The sequence below is a fragment of the Carettochelys insculpta genome, chromosome 10 (genome assembly GCF_033958435.1).
Source record: "Carettochelys insculpta isolate YL-2023 chromosome 10, ASM3395843v1, whole genome shotgun sequence".
Taxonomy (NCBI): Eukaryota; Metazoa; Chordata; order Testudines; family Carettochelyidae; genus Carettochelys; species Carettochelys insculpta.
This window is the reverse complement of record NC_134146.1, coordinates 27,411,551-27,435,798: the sequence shown is the minus strand read 5'-3', so window position 1 is coordinate 27,435,798 and position 24,248 is coordinate 27,411,551. Positions and strand designations below refer to the sequence as shown.

The window sequence follows — 24,248 nt, the reverse complement described above, 5'->3', positions numbered from 1 at the left end:
AATTCTGAAAATACAATGAAAGAAACAATTCTTCTCAAAATCTGTATTACTTATTCGGTCAACGTGGACATTAATGATGGGATAGCAAGATTTTCCCTGCCTGAAACCCACATTGTTTCAAGTTTATTGCGAAAATCAATGAGAAGTCTTGTGACAAGCTTTCGTGGGCAAAGACCCACTGCATAAAAGTGGGTCTGACGAAGTGGGTCTTCGCCCTCGAAAGCTTATGCTCTAATATATCTGTTAGTCTGTAAGGTCCCACAGGACTTCTCATTGTTTTTGCAGATACAGACTAACACAGCTACCATTCTGATACCTGTCAAGTTTATCGGACTGCTATATGCTGTCTCTTATGCCCAAGGAAACTTGTTTAAATAAGATTGGCAACAACTGTGGACCATATTGTGTCCCAATAGTAAGAGAGAGAAAGCTGCGCTAGTCTATACTCTATCAAAACAAAAAAGCAGTAAAGTAGCACTTTAAAGACTAATAAAATAATTTATGAGGCAAACTTTTGTGGCGTTTGATTACTATGGTTCTCTGTGCCTTAAATACTGAGTCTGTTCTGGTATGGCTATGGTCTGAAGAAGTTGGTCTGTCCCACAAAAGCTCATCACCTAATAAATTATTTTGTTAAAGTGCTACTGGACTGCTTTTTTGTTTTGATTGTGTCCCTAGTATCTTTGAGACACGTGCACAAATTGATCTTGCCCACCTGTGTATCTCCCTTTCCTTCAGACAGATGGTGGGTGCCCTCTGGCTCCACGGATCTGTGTGGGAAGGAAGGGGAAAGAGAGCAGATGATGACATTCCTGCCTGCTAATCCCATGGGGCTCAGGGCAAAAAGGTAGCCTTTGCAGGATGTACCATTTAAAGGGGGCTATGGTTAGAAATGGTGTGATTCAAAGGTTTTCTGTCAAAAAACACTGATTTGTCATAACCAAAGGGGTCATTTGTGATGATTTTCCGATTCTGAGAAGAAAGTGAAAGAAATTGTAAAAAGTTCTGGTGTGATATTTTAAAAAATGCTTTTATTCCAAACAACTTGTTGTTTAAAAATTTAAGTTAATGTACAGTAAAAACAAAAAATGAAAAAACTCAAAATGAAAAAGTTAAAATCAAAATGAAAGGCTTCCACGGACTAGAACTGAATTTTTGTGGGGACTTTTAACACATGAACATTTTTTTTCTCTCTTTGTGATATAAGGTACGCTACAAAGAAACAGTGCCAGTGAAACAACTATATTCTCTGAAACATGAATAATTTAAACTGTCCATACAATCATGAAATAAAATCAGAAAAACAATAGGATGTGTAGGCTGCCCGTAGATGACAAAGCCTAATTTTACTCCATACAGTCACATACAGGAATATATTTCAATACTTTTATATATCAGACATGGACTTTAACATTTCCTTACTAAAGAATGGACAGATATTTCATTTGTTAAAAGCTGACTGTAATCTTCAAAATTTGCTAAGTCAGCATGTCTCACATTTTTGTCACGACATTATCTGTTATAATAGAGCCAACTATAATTTTTATATACTCACATTATTTGTGTGCATACTATCTTCACAAGCAGAGAGTTAACCATAAAATACACTAAAGTAACCACTGAATAGCATCTCTTTGTTATTTAATATCTTCAGAAAAAAATTTAAAACTTCTTTATTACAGTTTGGCTTCCACTGCTAATGGGACCATATGGGCTTTTAAATACAAAGGTTTCCTTCACTCTAGAAGACATGTTAGAAGTTTCCTTTGGTATCTTTTCAGCTAAGTCAATTACTCTAAACATTCATGGTCCACACTATATGTCAGAATGATCCATATTTTTCTTTCCTTACCTCTACTTAGCGCTAGCAAGGTTGTGGGCATGTTAGCTCTATTTTCATTTTCTCTCATGAAACACAAAGCCAAATCTTTCAGTCCTTCTTTGAAAAATGCCAACTATGATCAATAGAAGTTCCACTTTTGTAAAGACTGCAGGTCTGAGCCCTTATCACCTAGTATAATTTGTTCAGTGCCTAATACTCCAAAACAAAGAAAAACTCTGACTCCTACTCTGACTCTCAGTAGCTCAAACAACAGAGCCCTTCTATCCTGGGGAAAACTATGTAGAAACACATTGATAATAGTGTACACATTGTATATTGATGATTCTATGGAGTTTTGCTGGTACCAGTACAAGGCTGTAGAGTATCTGTAATGGGCCTTTCAGTGATTAGTTTAAAGAAGGCTCAATCTGTGTGATTATTTGGGGTAATACATAGGTGGAATCTTCAGCCAATTAAATATCTCCTTTCATAACAATTCTAAAAATGCCTCAAACAACATGCATCTACTTAAAAATGTAAATATTTATCTCAGCACTTAATAGGTTTTAATATCAATTCTGATTTATTTTTATCAGCTCTAATTTATAGTTCTGCTATAGTCCAATCTTGCAAGGAAGTTGCACTGAATAATACAGAAGTCCCATTAAAAATTCTTGTAAAAAAATACAGTCAGTCTTGCAGGAGAGCTGGGATTTCAGTGTTCCAGATCTGTAGTGAGTCACAAAATCCAGTTTCCTACTACTTTTAAAATCCAAGTACAATTTGTCAAATTGGGTTATTCTGCCAACAATTATATATAGAGATTCACATGTGGGTAGTGACAACAAATACTAGAAAATTATACAGATTTCCAAATAAATCTCTAGAAAACAGTACCATATAATACTTTGTTAAGGAAAAATAATCCTAAAGTCATACAGTGCTTTGGTAGCAATCTTTACTAATCCATATGATTCTTAACCTAATACTTGTAAGAAATACCATTTTAATAGTAAAAGCACTGACCGTATTTCAAGTTCAAGTAAAACACATGAAGAATTTTCACCATTTGTCATTAAAGATTTGCACAGTGGAGACCAGCAAGAGATTTTGAACAAAGAAGCAGTGTACAAGGCTAAACCAGCTGCAGGTACTGTGAATTATTTTATCAGCAATTTCTGTCTAGTGTCTACAGTTTCCCTGTGAATGACTCAACTCAGTTAACCATGAAATAGTCAACTGCTTTGGAAATTAGTTATGTGGTCCTTAGCCTTCTTAAGGTACCAACAATTCTGAGAAAATGAGTAAAATTTGTACTAGGCAACTGAACTGTCATTTCCAACCAACTGCAGTTGTTTAACGGATGTTTTGCACAGCACATTTGCAATGCTGTTAACACTTATACAACTTTTCTCCCTTTTCTCCAGCTTCAGTATTGCGTGAAACAAAATGCAGCTCTTCAGTACTGTGCCCAAAATAATCCTTTCAAGGACAGATACTGCATGTAATTCAGATATGTGCAGTTTAAATTGTGCTAGGTAGTCTATAAACAAAAGAAAGAGAGTTCCCTCCTCAGAAAAAGGGAGAATACAGTTACAGAAACAGCTTCTTTAAGGGAAAAAATGCCAAATCAAATTTATGGGTGTCCTCCTATTGGACTTTAATGGACATTAGGTCAAAACTTAAATAATGTGCACACCTTGATTGTCATGTATTCTATATTTAATGTATCACTCTACTTATGCATAAACAACGTATATATTAGTGATTTTTTGGTGTCAGTACTGGCCAGTACTGAGTACCGACACATTGGCAGCCTCAGCCATGGGATTGCCTGTGCAGGGAGGGGGCGGCTGGGAGCCAGCTGAGTGCTGTTTGAAAAAAAAACTTTAAGAAGAGTAAATTATTTAGTACGTGTTTATGTCAATATACATGATATGATATTTTATTTATCTATATATGTTTATCAGATGTTTATGTTTTTGGTACGCAACATTGACTGTGAGAGCCATGCACTCCCTCTGCATACAATCAAACCACTGTTACAATTCAGTCAGAACACCCACAAATTCTAGGTACACAAGTGCAGTTAATTATGACAACAGACTTTCTTCGTTACAAAAGCCTCACAGCCCACTGACATGAAGAAGGGCCACTCATGCAGCCAACTCACTAGCATAGGCTGCCTATCGCTCGCTCTACTATGGTCCAATCCTGACTTTTATTTAAAAAAAAAAACAAAAACAAAAGTTAATTCAATGCTTAGTAAAGGTGCTAGAGTAAGACGTCCTAGAAAAGGGCATTACTGCTTCTTTGAGCAGAGTGAATGTACTTCAGATTTTCCAATATAACTACAACTCTGAAGGTAGGGGTCTGGACCAGCACCATGAAGGAGTTCAGTTTCCAAACTCTCTCATTTCTCGGTGTGTATATTTAAACTGAGAATACTGCTATACATTGAAGCCATTTGTGACTGATGGTTTGGTGGACAGCTGGGGTGAAATTTTCAAAAATGGTTACATATCTTCGAATCAAATTTAGGCTAATAAACAAGTCAACAGGAATGAGACCAAGGCCATCAATTCATCTCTAATAAACCAAGGACAGCCACCTGATGGATGCATTTCAGTCATTCTGTCCCATCCTATGGTAGATATAAATTATTGGCCTACAGGTCAAAACTCTAACTCATTGCCAGTCCCTGAAACCATCCAATTCCCACACTCCTGTTTAATATTTGTTTTCACCATCTATTAGTTACAATTTGCTTCTCCAATAATGAAAAAAAAAAGCCTTTCCTATGTGTAAGTAGCACAGTTCAGGGCATACTTTCAATGCCTCATATCACACTGTTTTACTGGCACCATACCTCAACGTATCTGCGGAAGGGTACCTCAGGGCCTCTCAAAAACAAAAGGTTTCCACATCGTCTTTATTAGAGATGTTAAAGTGTAACTAGTAAGACTCACCCTAAATGGATGAGGCTTACTGGTTAACTGGGCTACCCAGCCGTCCCCACCTCATTTAATCAACATTTAACCAGTTAACCAATTAAAACAAATTTTACATCCCTACTCTCTACACTCTTTTGTTAGTGTTATTTAATTAGTTTATCTACCTTTGGGTATTTTTGAAGTGTGAATACGAGCATTTGTTAGAAGTCTCTTATTATTCCTGAATATACTGATGTCTTAACGAAGGCTGTTGGCATATTGATACTACTGGCTATAATGCTTATGACTGTTGTTTCCTTGAGTTCCTCTATTTGTTCATCTGTATCCTTCTATTATCTTTGTCTCAGGTTGTAAGTTCCCTGGAGCAGGGACCATATTTTTCTTGTTCTGTTTGTACAGTGCTAGCACAATGAGATTATGGTCCATGATTAGAGCTCCAGATGCCAGGTAATAAAAACAGTGATAAAATAATAATAAAATAAAATAATAATAGCAACAAACAATAGCCAATGCCCTTATCCTGCAGGCATCTTTAGACCCTGCCCTCGTACTCATGGACGTGTCATACTTGTTCAGACCTGCGTTCCGGTGTTGGTATGGGAAGGAGCTAAAGAGACTACAAACAATATCAGTACAGGACCTAATCCTGCAGATTCTTACTCTCAAAGCGCCTAATTCACAGCACACTGAAATGACTTGGAATATTGCTTCCCGACTTCAAAGACTCTAGGATCAGGCCCATGACACTTATAAGTTTGATGGCACTATTTGCATGAGTAAGGCATATTCACATGTATAAAGGATTTGGCACTAAAAGAATAGAAAAGCAACACAGCTGTATTCTCAACACAGCTCTTTCCAGTGCCTTGATCCTTTTTCTCTATGAACAATGATTAAATATATTTTGACATCTTAAGTGTTTGGCAGACCACTTTAAATATGCATACATACAGCCTGAGAGGTAATTTTCAAAATAAACTGATGGAAAAGAAAGAATTACACACTCCACATGTAGATAATTTTTTATTTAAAAAAAAAGAAAGAAAAAATCTGCCCCTACCTTTAAGATGCATATGGTATCTTATTTGATTTTACGGCCCTGATATGCCATTACCCTGAAAATTACTGTGTCAGAACACAAATAAACACTAATGCAAAATGCACTGCTTTTTAATGGAAGGCATTGATAGAACGATCATAATGTCCTGGATTAACTCCAAAAACAAAAATAATCCCTTCAAAATAGCTTACATACTTTTTCAATAAATTGACATCTGAAGTATACAAAAAATGAATTTCTGTCTTTCAGCTTTGTAACTCATTTGTATGTTGTTCCTACAATGTTATATCTACAACTAAGCTCACAAGTTCGCCTGGATTTCTGCATAGCTCCATGAAGTGACTTTTTATAAAAATAGTAATTTGAAGGCAGTTCTTAAGATAATTTTATGTAATTGTCCACATTTTGATTTTCCAGTACTTGAAAATGTTTATACTGTATTCTTATTATAGCATATATTCTTTTTAGATGCATCCTCATGTCAACTTAATGTTTAGAGTTCTACTCCTACAATAATGGAAGTCAGTGAAAGACGGATGTAACCACTGGTGGTAGCTGGCTATGAATAAACAGCCAGATGAAATCGTCAGCTGTGCAAGCTTACACAGAGCAGCTGAGTCGTGGCTTTAAGTTTAAGAGCTGCTCACTGTTATTGTGGCTGTACACACTGGCGTTTTACAGTCCTAACCCTTACCCACCTGAGTCACTGGAAAGGAGTGGGTGGCTTTAGCAGGGGCTGAGGATCTGTTATATTGTTTGTAATCGAAAGACGTACCAGCAAGGACCTTTTTGTCCTTGAAAATGAATGTGTATAATCACATCAGAGCAATTAAAAACTTAATTATAAAATCTGTGTGTGTTCTGGAAAGTGGAATGCTTCTTCATTTTGTCATTTTAGTGAAGATGCTTTGTGGATGGTAACATTCAGCTATTTTTAATAATTATTGATGGTTTTTTGACTGTGACTAATGTTCTGTATCTGAACTTCAGATTCTTTCCTGAATTTCCAGGAACAAGTGTTTGTAATTAAAACACTAGTGCAGATTCTTCTTCTTCTTTTAGTTTCTCAAATATGTTATCTGCTAAAAAGCCAAACAATCAACCATTGTACTTCTCTTCTCTACTGCCTTCCATACTCCCAATTCGTGGGAATGTGCAGATGCTCCCAGCTTTCTCACATGCACACATGAACATGAAATCATCAATATCCACTGAGCCAGTTCTACCGGCCATGCAACCACTTCCATCTCAAAACTGACCTTCTGTGCCCATTGCAGTCAATGGCAATTGTGCCATCCTCTTCAAAAGGAGCAGAAGGCCCATAATTTTTTTAAATCTTCCAGAGACTCAGTTCCATCCCATGCAACAGATCTCATATACTGCTCATCTAGGGTAAAATTTGGTGCTTTCCCTCTATGTCGCAGCACAGAATAACAACAATGTGAGATGAAAACAGGCTATGGAGGCTTTTAGCCACCTTTGCATCCATCTGACTCCAGGCTGACTCGAGTATAATCTATAGCATCCTGAGAGGCTCTCTGGTAATACTCACTTCCTAAGCCTACACACACATGCTACACCAGAGCTAGGAGGTCAGCATGAAGCTATAATGCCCAATCTTACACTTTTCTATATGGGAAGATGCAAGATAGAAAGTAGTATTTCAGAACTGCATAGTACATTTTTGCATGTAGAACTACAGGTTGAACCTCTCTCATCTGGCATCCTCAGGACCTGACCTATGCTATTTTCTAGCACATTACTGACACTTTCACTGTTTAGTGGGCTCTTAGAAGACATTTAGGGGTAAATTACAGCTAAATAACAGCACAGGACACTGACAGCCATGACAGGTGGCCATAGACAAACTTTATGGGACTATGGAAAGCCTGGCCACACCCATGATAAGTGGTCATCTGGCTAACTAAAATCATGGTGGATTACGGATGTTGCCGGATAAGAAAGTTCCAGATTACAGAGGTTCAAACCGTAACAGCATTGCTGGGGTGGGGGCGGGTAATAAAACCCATTAGGACATACTGTTCTCCATTTTCAGCCCAGTACATGGAGCATTATCTAAATCTAAAGCTTATGCTTTTTAAATTTGGGCTATAAGTTAATGAAGTTGACTTACAAGCACAGTTGTCTAAGTTGCCAGTCACAAGCCGTTACAACAGAGCTGAAACCATGCATATAATAAAGTCCTGAAATACTAAATCTATTTACTTATAGAATCCAAATACAAACTACAATATTCTCTGTTTCCTTACCTGCTGCGTATTTAACAGCATTATTTTTTAGCTCTGAAAAACTGCACTCTCTCAAGCACAGTAACTATTTTAAATTCTTTCACAAGCTTAGGCCCAATATTAAAGACACCTCAGTTTTTACATTGCTATTTCTACATTATTCATGGAATCAATTTTCAACCTGAATGGAATAATATAAATTATATAGAAATGGACAAATATAAATTGTCCTAGAGTATGACACTCACTTAGGCCCACTAAGGTTGGACATGCAACTTTAGTCAAGCAATTTAAGAGAACCAAATTTCTAATGCCTCTAAGTAGAATCAGCCAGTCCTGAAAGTTATTTGAACTAAATAAACAAACATCTAGCCATGAAAGTCACTGACATGGCCCTTGCAATACAGCTTGCTGCAGTGAAAAGAGTAGCACTTATTGCCATCTGGGGCCCACTGCTACTGCAAGGTATTGGGAGTGAAAGTTGAGGAGGTTCAACACCTTGCAACAGGCACACCACCTCTGGCAGGACTGGGCCCTAAATTCTCACCCACTGCCACCTTTGGCTCCTCCACTTCCCTCTCTTCTGTGCTAACTTCCTGCTCCTCAAAACATTTCTCTCAGAAGCAAATACTTCTCCTAAACAGGTACTCCTGAAAGTTAAAAAATCACAGGTAAAAACAGAAGTGAGACTTTTGCACATGTTCTGTTGTACTTGAGCAGCCACTCCTGCCTCCAGTCACTCTCAGAATGGATGGTTGTGTCCTGGAGCACCTGGCTTGGAGCAGAAGCTTATCAAGTTAAGTTGGAAGGACAGTGAAAACATTTTCGGATTGGAACCCCTGGATCTGCACTTCCTTTATAAAAGAACAAAATCACATAGTGCACATTTAGGGTCTGATGCAAAACTCATTAAAAATAATGGAGACTCCTGATATCCTCAAAGAGGGTAGCTGTGTTAGTCTGTAGCTTCACTGAGCTTTGGATTAGGCCAGCAGAGCTCTGTCCCAGTGGACACTTTCTTTCCACAATTCCAGATTCTCAGCCCCTGCTAAAGTCACCCATGGCATGAGAGATCAGAGGTCTAGCAGTACTTACATATTGTTGCTTTTGTCCTTTGATTCAGATCTTTAGCTTTCAATAATTGGCTCATAATGTATCAGAAACGCACATGTGATTCTTGGGTTGGAGAAAAGAACAAAAGCAGCAATATGTAAGCCCTGCTAGACCTCTGGTTTCTCTTGCCATACAAATAAACGTCCCAAGATCCAGGGCGACCTCACTTCCCATTTGTACTGGAAGAGCCAAGCATCAGGCCCTAAACTGACCAAATTTATTTCAATTTAGTCCTAACAAGTACATATGCAGTTTTATAGATGTATATAATATTTTACAATTTTATGATATTCTCTGTTTGGGCTTAACGGTTTTTATATGAATTCAGTTCTCATAAAAATACAGGGCCAAGAGACATGGCATAAGGGAGGTATTGTGAAAGTTCTCGCAACACAACTTTATCAGTGCATTGCAAACCCAGCTGATCTTCATCTGTAACCTAACGAGAGTGAGGGGATGGAAGTCTGGGAAACAAAACACGAAGTATTCAACACTTTCTGGTTCTAAGGCATATCCCAAACACAGGATTCAGGGATTGTGATTTCACTTATTCAGGTTTTACTGCACCGCTGTTCATCATGCTCCTCTGTGCCACACTATCCCAAGCACCTGGTTCAGCATGATCACGCTTTCTCAGAACTCTGTCACAACCACAATAAGGCTGCTAAAGGAACACCTGCCTTAATTATGGCACCACAAAGAAAAGTGAATGATGCAGACAGTGGTCAACAGGCTGAGAAGGGGGAAAAGTAAGCCAGAGAGTCTAACTACAGGATAAACTGGTAAGCAGTTACACTGCAGCTAGACTGTATGGCAAGACTAAATCCCATCACAAAGTTCATTTGCGAACCTTCCCCTGCTAACCCTACTCTCCCAGAGGAACAATAAGATTCCCATGCAGCAAGCTCAAATAACTGTTTTGGGCAATTAAGGTTAAAGTTCATTGAATTATCTTTGTATTCCAGTTTGGCTGTGAATTTACTGCTTTTAAGTTAAACTTGCTTGTTGACTACTAAACAGCAGGCAGTAAAACGTTCTTTTTTCTGTGTCGCAAGCACCTTCTTCCCTGTCTCTTGGTATTCGCGGTTTTCACCATTTGTGGCTTTCTCTGGAATATAACCCCCATGAATGGCTAGACTTTCCTGTAGGAAATTTAGCTCAAGGTTACCGAAAGAGTCCAATGAAGCTGAGCCCCCAAATTCAGGTCAATCTGAACCAATCTGCCTGTCACACTAAAGCTAAGAGAATTCAGTATCATGCAGTTTTAGCAGCAAACCAGAGAAGCCTGGTGCCTTCTACAGAGTTTGGCCTGCCTTTGAGATTCTAGGTTTGTTTCAATCTAAAACTCGAAGTGAAACTTAGGAAGTGTGAATCTTTGTGGAGCAAATGCATTGGTTCAAATTAATAACTGCAAATAGATCTAGTTGGTTCACGGAGACAGACTGTTCTGCATAAACAAATAGGCACTTTCATTCACGTTAGTTTGGCTACAAAATAACTCGTGTGCTGAAAGTCATCATAAAATGTCCTAAGGCATATTACATTAGTTCAATATCAAAGACACTTGGATAATGGATCTGATTCTGCACACAGAGCATTTTGTAGAACTCCCATTTAAATTTAATGGAAATTCCAATCACACAAGACTTTCACAAGCAGGCTCAATATTAGGAACTTACCCCTTAACAAAACGTCACTTTTTATAAAAATAAAAAAAGTAGTTTTGAACAAAGAAAATCGTAATCTCTCACTTTTAAAAGAAATGTTACTCAACTGAATTAAATTTTCCAGGATGAGTTCTGCTTCTTCTCACAGCTGTAAGAGCTTGCTAGCACTTTTGTTCCAAGCAGACAAAATAAATCCTGCACATTTTATTTGTTGTAAAACCCCACCATGTGCAGAGTATTGCTATATATTTTAAACTGCTGAACTGAAGCAAACCAACATGGCATGACTATAATTTTAGGAAAACAAAGAATACTCAGGTGACTAAACACCTTCAAGTGTAAGAAATGTCACTATACTGTAAGCTTTCTGAGCTGAACATATATTGCGTCAATAACATCCCAGACATGGTACTTAATTACACTGCACATAGTGAACTTCTGAAGTAAATTGAAAGCAGCCAATATGGAGGAAAAGGGCAGGGGTAATCTCAGAGTTTTGAAACACAGAAAGTTATTGTATGAAAACCAGTGCTTCTATGTTCATCAGAATAGCTAAATAGGTGTCACTTTTACTAGAACACACAACAACTGAATAATTATTCAGCACACGTAAAATATTTTTGTGTTTTAACATGCAACCCCTGTTCTGCATTCAGCACCACTAAAATCTTAACCCTTTTATGACAGTCTGTTTATACTCAGAGCCCCGTCCACATCTGATTTACAAAAATGGTTTGCAGCTGTAACGCAGGTATCCGCAGATCTGCAGAGCTCTACTTATAGTGTAGTTAAATTAACGCAATTCTGTCCGCTTGGAAAAAATGATTTGACTGAAACAGGGAGTTCCAGCCCTCCACCCCCCACCCAAGATCCTTAGCCATCTAATAAAGGTCTATGTAAGATACACGGGTCTAATTCACTGCAGGTGTAACTGCACAGGGTACGAGAAATAAATTTAGTCCATTGTAACTATATGCTACATAAACACTTTGCCGTAAAGCAGAGCACATACATCATTGATAAGTCTGTATCCTTTTTAGCATGTTGATGTTATATTTGGGTTTGATGATTAAATAGGTTTTGACTCACTTTCAACTGTCCTTCAGTGGAAGAAGTAGATAAAGAAAGACAAAGCAAAGCAGCTACAGACTGAACCTCTCTAGTCTGGCAACACCTGTCATCCACCATGATTTTAGTTAGCTGGATATCCACTTATCATGGGTGTGTCCAAGTTTCCCATGGTCTCAAAGTTTGTTTACAGTCACTAGTCCTGTCAGTGTTCTGTGCTGTTTATCTCTAATTTACCTCTAAATGTCTTCAAAGAGCCCAGTAAGCAGTGTAAGTGTTGGTAATGAGCTAAACAATATTGACCACCTGTGGTTCATCAAATTCTTTGTTCAACACCACTTAGGTCCCCATAGTGCTGACCTAGAGAAGTTCAACCTGTACTTAAAATTCATTGGAAGCAATAGGGCTTTTCTGCAGCACTTTTTGCAGGACATTCAACTGCAGCATGTGTGACTGTGCCACCATCTCTTTGAAGATTCTCCAACTAGTTTGCTTTAATTAGTCTAAAAGAAAATGCTTTCAGCTGAAAACAGCTGCCTCTGTTTGTGATGCTTAATGTTAACAGTCTTTTCATTTGTTTGTTTGTTTTTTATGAAGGGAAAATGGAGGGTCTCAAACCAAACCAGTCTGAAACTGGTAGTGCTTCTCTGTAGTGTTATCCTGATAAGAGCAGGCTGCCCCTACCCTTCCTAGTGCAAACGATATCTTTGTAATCCAGTACAAAGTCCAGTATCTTTTCTTTGGCTGGTGTAGGAATTTGTCAATGGAAATGCCTGGCAAACACTATTATTCTTTAACCTTCTCCCTCATCCCCATCAGTGTCAATGCTGGCAAATCATAGCTAGTCTTCAAACACGGCAATCTCTCAAGGGCAAACTGTTTTCATGCTGAGCATTTAGCGGAGTAGTCCACTGGAGCAAATTGGAATACCTGTGCAAGTGAGTCCTCGCTCAGGTAAGGGGCCTGCTATCTCCAGCTCTAAACATTCTATTGTTTCTATCCTTGGAAGATGCTTACTGCAGGTAATAATGTGAAAATCCACCTAAGTCTGCAGGGTTGTGCTTCAATGTGATTTTGTTGGACCAGTAGAGAGACACAAAAATATTACAGGCTCTCTCAGCATTTTAAGAAATAGCCACTTTTAAGCCTTTTACTCTTGAAGGCAGGCATGCTCAACTTATTCAAAATTTCCAAAAGTAATACACTGTCCCTGAGACTCCGCTCCTAAAATCTGAAAGCATAAGGATTTAATCTTTCCCTTCTCTTTTGTCGGGAGATGGGAGATTAAAAAAGAAAGAAATCCAAAACTGGTCATATAAAATGGAACCCTGCTTTCACCTTCAACCACAGACAGACTACCACCACCTCTGCAATATAATACACAGCAGCAAAGCCCTGGCAGGTCTCAAGCCCTAGTTCTACATCTCCAAAATCAAACCAAACAAAAACCAGAATGCTACTTCCTTCACTAAAGAAAAATAAAAGATTTCCATTAACTATAGAAAATCCTTATGTGCTATCCAACCAGCAACCAATTCAAGGGGAGCAACATGTTCACTCACACTCATGTACCTTTCACTTCACTTCAACTTCTCTTCACACTTTAAAAATTTGCCAGCAGTTATTTCTATTCTGGCTTTCAGGTACTCATCTGAAAAAAACTAAACAAAGTATGAATTCACAATGCCACCTATCACAGATATTACAGGCCACTAAAATCCATATTTTTCATATTGGAATCTAGTGTATCTAAATGTAAGAGACATCATTTGACTTAGCCAACAGATTTACAAAACACACGAAAGTCAGCCACTGCAGCAGATACGTTGTGGGAAGAACAAAGGAATATTTCCTCCCTTCATGCTCCAGAAAGTGAGTGGGCACCACTGCAGTCCCAGAATTCCTTTAAGCAGGTAAACTTCTAGCTAGTGGTGCTACTTCAGTATAGGAGGGCAAGGAGGGGGTAAGATTCTGAGAAAAGTACATATGCTCTGGAGGTTGGTGAGGTGACTTTGCCTCCTGGAAACTCCAGGAAACATTGTACCTTAGAGTTCCTTGAGCTAGCACAGCAGCAATTCACTTTGTCACTGACCCCCGCATGGCACTGTGATCTCATGAGCCGTAAGATGAGAAACAAATTCTGATGCAATTTACATCTGTACCACTCCACCACAGTGACAGAGACTATATGAAGGTATAATCAGACCCTGTGCACCTTATTAGCAAAAAAAAGAGCTAAGCATCATGACATAAATTGTCAAAGTTAAGTAACAGTTCAGAGATATCACATGCTGTGGGGGAGAAGTAAAACACAAACACACGAGCACTGGCACCAGGGCTGATGGCTATGAAAACTAGACAGATGTTTCAGATTTCCAGTAATGAATGACTTCACATACTTAACTAACATTCTGATAATCAACATCTAATACTACTAAACAGAAAGATAAAAATCAGTAATCTGCAACCAAGTGCAGTGTGCCAACAAGTTTCATTTTCATATTTGACACTCTTTCTCTTAAGCTCTGAATATTGTACTAAAGCAAAAATCCAGCTCTCACTTCTGCTTCCCTGGGACCAGGGCCAGAGCTGCTCTGCTGAGCAAGGGAGAGGAGATGAGAGCTTGTTGTGGGATACACGTAAGTAACATATACACTGCCTGGCTCAGCTAGACATGGGCTTCCTGCTTGGCAGCTGCTGCACAAACCCTGCAGGCCTCCCACTCAGGGTATGGGTATACTGTGGAACCTACCTCAGCTGAACGAGGAGGTTCCACCCAGTAGATTAGATGACCACGGCCTGGACAGGTGGATTATTCTAATCCTTAGCTCCCCCAATGGATTTGCTCAGATCTCATCACAGCAGCTCTGAAAACTTTAGCTGAACTGTCATAAGCTCTGGCTCAGACAACTGCATGAGACAATTTCCATAAATAAAAAGTTTAATGTTTGTTTAAAGACAGAAGAAACAGAAACACTTGGTAAATGGAAAAGGAATTGAATATACGAATTCCATATATTGTGAGCACAAATGTCAGCTGCTGATGGTTCCAGTGCACCCCACATCAGAGCGGAATGTGTCTCAGCAACATAGCCAGCCTTGTACAGTAAACTCTCTTTTAACTAGCATTCATACAACTGGACTTCTCTGTTAAACAGCATTTCATCATGGGCAGGGGCTTCTCTGCTCTCCCTGCCCACAGCGGCTCCCCGTACGGCGCAGCAATGCACGAGACAGCCACAGCGGCTCCCAGCACAGGAAGATGCAAGCCGCCCAGAGCAGCTCCCCCTGTGGCAATGTACAAGCTGCCCAGAGCAGCTCCCCATGTGGCGCAGTGTTCCACCCAGAGCATTTGAACCTCTCATATATCCAGCATATTGGAATATCCAGCAACTTCCTGGTCCCAGCTCTGCCAGACATTAAAGACTTTACTATGTCATCTACTTATGATTATAAACCTATAGGATGAAACAGTTGACACCATACTTACTAGCTGCAATTCTGAATGGGAAGTTGAGTTGCACTTTGTGATAAGACAGGAAGTCAATCAAGATATGTGTGTACTAATTCATGTTAAGCACCGATTTTATGTATTTATATTGTGATGATACTACAATACACATTCAATCCCACATTTTCTTTGGAAGGCCTTTATCATATGTCGAACCCTACCAAATTCATACTCCAGTCCAGTCATTTTCACAATCATAGGAGTTTAAAATTTGTAAATTTCAAGATTTCAGACATTTAAATTTCATATTTCACTGTGTTTTAATTGTAAGTGTCCCAACTCCAAAAGGAGTTGTGTGAGAGGATTATTGTAAGGCAGTTGTGATACTTCTGCCCTTACTTGTGAGCAGCTGCTCCAGTGGTGCTGCCTTCAGACCTGGGAACCTTGCCAACTGCTTGCTGCCAGCCTCCCAGCTCTGACAGCAGCACAGAAATACTAGTGTTCTATGTAACCTTGAGAGAAGAACAAAGCAAAATCTAGGTGAAAAAGAATGAAGTAAACTGAAATCTACATAACAATAGCTCTGCCCCAGAAAAACTTCATGTAAGCACTTTGTGCTATCTAGACTCTTCTATCCCAAATCATACACAAAATAGAACAATGGCATATATAAAAAGTACCCTAAAATAACTGTTAGATAAGTTGCTTTATTTTGAAAATGCAGAACAATAAATGGCCCTGCCTGAGTAGAGATCCTACTGGAGTCAATGGTAACCACATGGTCAATTTCACTTGCAAAGAAATTTAAGTAACCATTTTTATAAATTCCTCTAGTGTTGCTGAAGCATTTGCACTGTGTGCCCAGAATTCACTGTTTTGTAGGTTGCAGCACTTCAGCTAATATTTTATTTCATACTGATCTATTTACTACCTCTAAATGTCTATTTAGTAGAGATACTGCAGTCAAAAGAACTCAGTTTGCTGTCAACCAATCACTTGAGGAACATTTCCATGGGCTGTTTGTTAAAATAGGCCATCTAACTGTGCACTTGCAATTTTGTATGTACACACACACAGCACAGTTAAGTGGGTAACTAAGGTCCCTCTATATTCCAGGTCCATTGTGAATTCAGCTCTGCAAGTCTGACTCACACAAGTAGATCCACTGAAGGCAAAGAAACTAGCAGTGTGAACATATGGGACAGAATTACTCATGTGATTAAATCCCATAGTTGTCCAAAAATCAGTCACATTTTTAAAGTCATATTTCATTGCTGCAACATCAGCAGATGCTTATAATGAATCTCTGATGCCTTTCTTCTTTATTTTGTATTGAAAAAAATTATGCTGGCATAATAACAAATCCTCTTCATTTCTTTTAAGTTTTTCTCATTTAAATTTTTTTAAAAAAATCTTAATTCTGTGTTTCTGAACACACAATCCAATGGCAATTGTAAAGAGACTGTGCTGCCAGATAACTGGACTTGTGAAGAAAGATGTCTGTGGCCAAACACTGTCCTCCTTTTGTGTTCCCAACCATAATGTGGCTTCAGCCACTTTTATGTGTGCGCGGGCACACACCTGCACTACTGGACACTTTTATGTGTGCGCGTGCACACACCTGCGCTACTGGACACTTTTATGTGTGCACGTGCACACATCTGCGCTACTGGACCCTCATGTTCCACACAGTGGTATAAGATCAAAGACAGATTTACTCATTGCTGCAAATCATGGATATGATTGGATTGTACTTAACATATCAAATACAATAAAAAAACACTAACAATATCATTTATTAGGTGATGAGCTTTCGTGGGACAGACCCACTTGTAATTCAGGATTCTCCAGATCTGAAGAAGTGGGTCTGTCCCACAAAAGCTCATGCTTATCACCTGATAAATCATATTGCTATTCTTTAAGGTGCTGCAGGACTGCTTTTTTGTTTTGTGAAGATACAGATTAACATGGCTACCTCTCTGGGGATATTGAACAAATGCATTTTAGAAAAATAAAAAAAGAGGTTATCTAAGAATTTCATGCATGAGAATTCTCAAGGGAACTTTTCAGGTAACATAGATGACAAGATTTCACCATCTAACAGTTTTTTGTGGGATAAAAATTTTTTTGTTCTCAATTTTACACACACACACGTTTGTGTACAATGCTCAAAGGGACTTCTAAGTATCCTCACAATTATATCAGTTATAAATCCTAAGTAAGTGTGGGAAGTATTCCCCAATTATAGCTCACAAGGTGCAAACAGCATAACTTGGTGGACCACACACACTCGCCAACACTTCCAGCTTGCTACCAGGTCTAAGGCACAAACCCTGGTTGTGAAATAGCTGTGAAACAAAAGGCACAAGTATGCAAGCTGCAGTGCTTCTTTCTGATGCTTCCATTCAGGGGGCACTGTGGGCAGCCTTTGTGATGCTCTGTCTAACTGCTTCCCTTATTTCCACACATCCATTCCTAGTAAAAGAGGGAGCAACCTAGATGAGAGAAGAGGCTAGAGCATGTGTTTTTTTTCTGGGCAAGAGAGGGTGTGAGAGAGAAACTTGAGAGGAGGCAGAAAAAACTAGAGACGGTTAAGTAAGGGTAGGAAGTAGACTGTGCTAAGAAACCTGAAATGGGGCACACTAGGAAATGAAGGGAGCCAGGCCTGGTTCCACTTAGTGTGAGCTGGTAGGAAATGTAAAAAGGGCCTAACTGTTGAAGCCTCCTGAAGCTTTGTGGCTATGAACAACTGGGCAATCACCAAGCTGTGGAAACTAGAGTGAAAATGGTGATGTGGAAGAGAAAGCAAGACAAAAAGGACGGAAGGATTGATGGGACAGAGAAGACCAGAGAGGGAAGAAAGAACTGACAAACATGGACAAGTGAAGGACTGAAAGAATTTGCAAGGCAGCAAACACAAGAAAAGTGAGGGGAAGGATGGGAGAGCATCTGCACTTTGGGCATAGTCAGCAGCCTTCACTCACCATAAATAGATCAGCACATTTCAAACAGCTCCATGGATTTCAACAGGACTAGTTAGGAAGAACAGCTCTATTTGTCGTAAGGTTAGGACAACACAGTCTCAGGGTGTTACAGCATAACTTGTTTCTGTGAAAGACCCCCAGAAATATAGACTGAGCAACTTACTGTAAACTACAGGAGGAATAAAGACCATGGGTGAAATCCTGGTCTTACTGAAGAAGTGGTGATGCTCCTGTTGATAAGGAGGAGTCCTGTGGCACCTTAAAAACTAACAGATTTATATGGGCATAAGCTTTCATGGACAAGAACCATTTAGGTTTTGACTAAGAAAGCTTATGCCCAAATAAATCTGCTCACTTTAAGGTGCCACCAGACTCCTTGTTTCTGTGGATACAAACTAACACGGCTACCTCTCTGAGACTTGGCTCCTGTTGGTGTCAGTCAAAAACTTAAGGGTTTCTAAGACACAAACTAGGATTTCACCCAGTTTGCTTAAATATAGCTAAAAATATCCCAGCTGGGATTCGCAAAAAAGAAATAGTCCTGTAGCACCTTAAAGACTAATGCATTTATTTATTAGGCAATGAGCTTTCAAGGATAAGACCCACTTCTTCAGATTTGGAGCAGATAAGAAGAATCCAGGGTTTATATAGCAGGGTGAAGAGGGGAAGGAAGGAAGAAGAAGGAGGAGAAAAAAAGAAGAGATGGGGGAGAGTCACCTGTCATTGATATGACCAGTAGAAGTAGTAAATCAAGTGGGATGGGTGCAGATGGGATAGAATTGTGTAACTTCAGCTCAGACACTCAAAAGGAAGGTAGAATTATAAGCCTAAGGGATGCTGTTTTGATGTCCTTCCATCTGACCCTGACTTAAAAGCTGTTCCACAAAGTTTGGATGTCTTCCCCACCCTGTTGTTTTTCAATGAGCCCTAGCCACTTACCAACATCCATTAGCTATCTCTGTTCCTTACCTTCAGTAGATAGAAACGGCTTCCTCTTCCTCTGGTAAAGATCCAGACGTCACCCATTACTCACATCTTGATTGTTTGCAATATTATCAGTTGCAAAGGATGCCAAGACAGCAGCTTTTCCTTGGCCAGCAAAAATGGAAGCAGCAACAGCAGAAGCCAGAGCAGACTCTGGGGAGGCAGCTCCTTGCATAATGCTAGCCAAAGCATTCTTGGTTACTATACATACAGAGAACAGCTATTTGTATGTTTACAAATAACAAATTGCAAGAACTGGTGTGCTATTACCTTTCATAGTCAAAAGGCAGTGTTTTCCTTTGATCATATTTGAAATCTGCATTCAGATATGCATTCAGTCAAACCCTAGCCAAAATGGAGCTATACACCTGCATACATTCTAGCTTGCTTAGCAATGAACACTGTGCAGCCAAATGCTCTTATGGAGTCATGTGGAAAATTTGTAATAAGGAAGATATGTTTGTGTAAGCAAAGCAGTGATAACAATTAAATCTACAATCTGATCTCCATGTAAGAAACTGTAACTCATTTTAAACACTGATTTCCTTTATGAAAAAGTCCTACTGAATTTCAAAAGGAAGCAGGCCAATAGAAACTGAAGATCATGCTGTAGAAATCAGCCATGACAAATCTATTAAATTCTGTTGGTTAATTTAAATTCTTCTTACAGAATTTTTACTGTGTTGTTAAATTCTACAAGACTTCTCAATATGGGATTTTCCTTTTGTTTAACTGGTAGGCTGAATTTTTATAGTCATTCTCAGTCAATGACTTTAGGTTAAAATTTGATGTTAAGCTCCTAAATAATTAGCTGATTTTCAGAAGTGCTGAGTACCAACCATACCCATGAGTTTCACTCAAATGCCATGATATATTTAACTATAGATCAAATATATATATATAGTTAATTATATCATGGCATTTGAGTGAAACTCATGGGTATGGTTGGTACTCAGCGCTTCTGAAAATCAGCTAATTATTTTGGAGCCTAACATCAAATTTTAACCTAAAGTCATTGACTCGGAATATATATATTGACTCTGTGTGCGTGTGTGTGCACACACACATACAAAAATACATTTCAAATTTATCACTGGGGACAGATGAATGAAAGACAGCCACGTGTCATAAACCCCAAGCAGACACTCTTTCAACATTTATGTTATCCTGCTTATTCATGAAATTGCAATATTATTCTACCTTTAATTATTCATATTATGAACTACATTGCTGGAAACAATGATTTGGAGCATTTCCTTCTAGAGAGCAAACAATTCCAATCAACTGGAGGATGGTACTGGATCCCAGTGGTTCGAAACAGTGTTCAGATGTGATTTTCTGCATGAAGTCCATGGAACTTCACTGAGCTAATACCATCTATTCTATCTTTGGCCACAGGTCTCCCCACTTCACAGTGACAGCAGAGTTTAATCTTCTGATCACGCTATGTTCATTCAATAAGACAGACATAAATAAGCAAAATAACATTGCTGATAGAAAATAATTACCTTGTTATACAGATTGCACAAAATGGGGAGCATAAAAAGTTATTTTTATTTGCTGGGGATGACTGCATAGGTCATAAGTGAAAGAGCAAAGCAGAGCCATGAGTCATTTATGCATGGCCATCCCTAACATACAAAAATAACTTGTTTATTCTTTGCCCATGTGTTATATTTATATCCCAGACAGCTCTGTTTTTACTTGGGTTATTTGTTGCCGATTTTAGTGAAAACATGCATTAGGAATGGCAGGCACATTTGATTTTCCAAAGTAATTACTGCAAATTTGATTAAGGATTCTCTTCCACCTACAAGTATAAAACTTCTCTAGTATCAATACAAATTTGGGTGCTTAGAGACTCCAAGATACCTAAGCACACACCTAACTAAGTTTGGGAGTAGACTTACTGAAGTATGAAGTATAGGCATATGCTTAGGTACCCTGACAAATCTTGGCTGGGCTAAGCTCGGGAGAGTAATCACCTCTGGTGCAGGCACAGCATCAGTAAGTTCACACTAACTCCACCACTAGTCCTTATGCTGCCAAAGGAGGGGCCCTTTGAAGCCAATTATGGCTAAGGGTGATTTTGTTCACAGACAACACTGGACTTGGTTATCAATTCATGGCACACAGAACACAGCTATAAGACAGTGTCAACTTTCAATGACAACCAACATAGGCCAAATTTTTGCCAGTGACTTTATATGCAATTTTTCCTCTACTTATTCTGGAGATACCATCACTGGGCCTAACCAGGTTATTCACAGAATCACGGGCACATTCTCATGTTCCTCTAACATCATCATATATGCTATCATGTGCCTACAATGCCACATACTTTGTACATAGGACAAATGGTAAACACGCTTCAACAAAGAATGAATGGACACAAAACAGACATTAAAAAGGTCTTAACTCAGAAGCCTGTCATCCAGCACTTTAATGGAGTGGGCCATTCTGTTAATGACCTGAAAGTCTGTGTTTTATCAAAAAGGAACTTTCAGAATCGCCTACAAAGAAAGAGCATGGAGCTCTCTTTTATATTCAAATTCAACACATTAACATGTGGTTTGAACCAGGAAACCTATTACCTAGTCCGTTATAAGGACTCTTCTACATACTTTGTATCTGACTCTTGACTCTTCTTCTTGTATCTGACTCACCCCTCTTCTCTTCTGAGCTTCCCACCTTGATTACAATTTTTTCTGATTTGTCAGCCTTGACAGCTATGGTTCTCTGTGACTTAAATATTAAGTCTGTTCTGGTATGGCTATGGTCTGAAGAAGTGGGTCTATCCCACGAAAGCTCACCACCTAATAAACTATTTTATTAGTCTTTCAAGTGCTACTGCACTGTTTTTTTGTTTTGAATAAATGTACCTGAGTCTTCCTTACAGGCATATGCACAATGTGTTTTTAATTTTTTACCTACCATCATTATCAGTTCCTGACCGTACTTTGCTTTGACCACCTGCTATGTGCTTTTGCACCACACATTTGTATTTTCACCCTGTGTTGCCAAAGAGGGCTTCTCAATTTCTTTCATTGCCTTGACTGCATCTTAAAGAGACAGTCAGCATGACAATCTCTCCTCCCCTAGCATACCTGTGGCACCATGCCAGTGGATTACATGGAATACAAAAAGTTTAATACATATGGAATACACAGGCGTCTGTCATTAACACAATGCCCTGCATTTCACCTTGCTTGCTCACCTCTTCCAGTCTCCAACCTGTTCTCTTGCACATATTTCACTACCAACAAGTCTCCGTCTCCTCCTCCTTGCTTCCCACTTCACATACATTCTCCCTGATTGGAAACCCTTTGTTCCTGGACACACTATTCAGCTATCTAGGACTCCTACTCCATTTACTCATGCTGCCCAGACACCTCATTCCTTCCACGCGTGACTATTATCCTACTCTCAGTTGGCTTGCAGCAGGACTTGCATCAAGAAAGAATGTATTCCCACTGGTCCTAGCACGTCTCCTGCTTCCTATTCTCTTCTTTTGCAGCAAACACCTCTATTAGACATGGCAAGGCTGGGCCTTGCTTCTTGTTTGAAGTCCCCACAATTCTTCATTACGAGTAGCCTGGTCATCAACAGGAGCAGTTGAAAATGAGGTCAGCCAGCCCCATGTGACCAGCCAACTCTCCAGGGACTATCAGCAAATCTGCTAATTCCAGGGATGGACAATGCTCACAAGACCAGAGGCAAGAGTGGCTTTACAATACATTTGTGATGCTAGGATTCTTGAACTGATCAGCATTAAGCTCAGGCTGCACTTGCTTATACTGATTGCCCAAGCCTGCATTGAGATGCTCTCATCATATGTCTTTACTGCTGATAACAAGCCCTCTGTTGGATGCAGAGTGGCATATGGGAATCTTAAGAGCAGTGCTACACTATCCTGAAGATTCTTCAAAAGAGGAGTTAGCTGGACTGTCTTTTGAACTGCTGGCAGGAGTTGTCTTTGGGAGGCTGGAATGGAGCTGATAGCGTGGCTCCTTTCTACTATATGCATGTATTTGAACTATGTTTCTGTGCACATACTGTTCTCATACACGCGTTTTAGAGGAGCATACAAATATTTTGGAAAACATGTTAGGCACCGTCATTTTCTTTTCAGATCTAAATAAAATGTTCCCAAACAAATCCAACTCAATATCATTTTGAGTTTTATTACATAATTGGTATTGAACCTTGGGTCTATTTTTACTTCTACTACAAAACCACATTATATTGTATCTGATTTTGATGCAAACCAGCTGGGAAATTCTGAGGTTCCTTTGAGTTTGGGGACTTGCTGAAACCTCAACCTTAAAGCAAAATCTATGGGATACACACCACATGAAGACATGCTGTTTCACACAGATTAATTAATGCTGCACAGAGGTATGCATAGTTCAAATTATGTATTTTTAATTGTAACCACAGATGTTGCTCTCTGTTTTTCTGACTCCTACAGTTCATCAATATCTTGATTGTTGCTCTTTTTTTTTTTCATACTTTGTAGATTCTCTTTGATGGTCTTTCTCCCTTTTAACAATGTAGAATTTTTTTCTGTTGATTTCAACTACAGCAGGACTTGCACCAAGAAAGAATTTTAGGTTTACCACATTTTCCAGGATGGGGAAGCTTGAGTAAATTTTCAGAGCTTTAAGTCTTGAGATCTGTTGAGCATGGAGGAGACCTTCATTCTGATTTTTTTCAAAGAAGTTTTCATGGGGATTAAGTTCCTAGTTTAAATCTCTTGAGAGCAGCTCTATTTTTCAGAAAGCTAACTTTACTAAACATCAGGTTTTTGTGTTAACACACAGTCAGCACTGCAGTGAGGAAAAAAAGGAAAAAAATTGAAAAAGTTAAAAAAAAAAAAAGTCTCCAGTAACTGGA

The 24,248-nt window shown here is 39.0% G+C and overlaps 1 protein-coding gene across 17 annotated transcripts in view; it reads right to left on the bottom strand.

Moving 5' to 3' along the window:
• Positions 1-24,248, bottom strand: part of MBNL1 (muscleblind like splicing regulator 1) — a 198,896-nt gene that overhangs the window by 95,345 nt on the left and 79,303 nt on the right. Inside the window, exon 1 of one of the 17 annotated variants that reach the window (XM_075003928.1) lies at positions 19,338-19,355. The exons of the other annotated variants lie outside the window; for them this stretch is intronic. The gene's annotated coding sequence lies outside the window, so the exon portion shown is untranslated. Of the gene's footprint in view, positions 1-19,337; positions 19,356-24,248 lie in introns of those variants that run through there. 17 annotated transcript variants of the gene reach the window in all.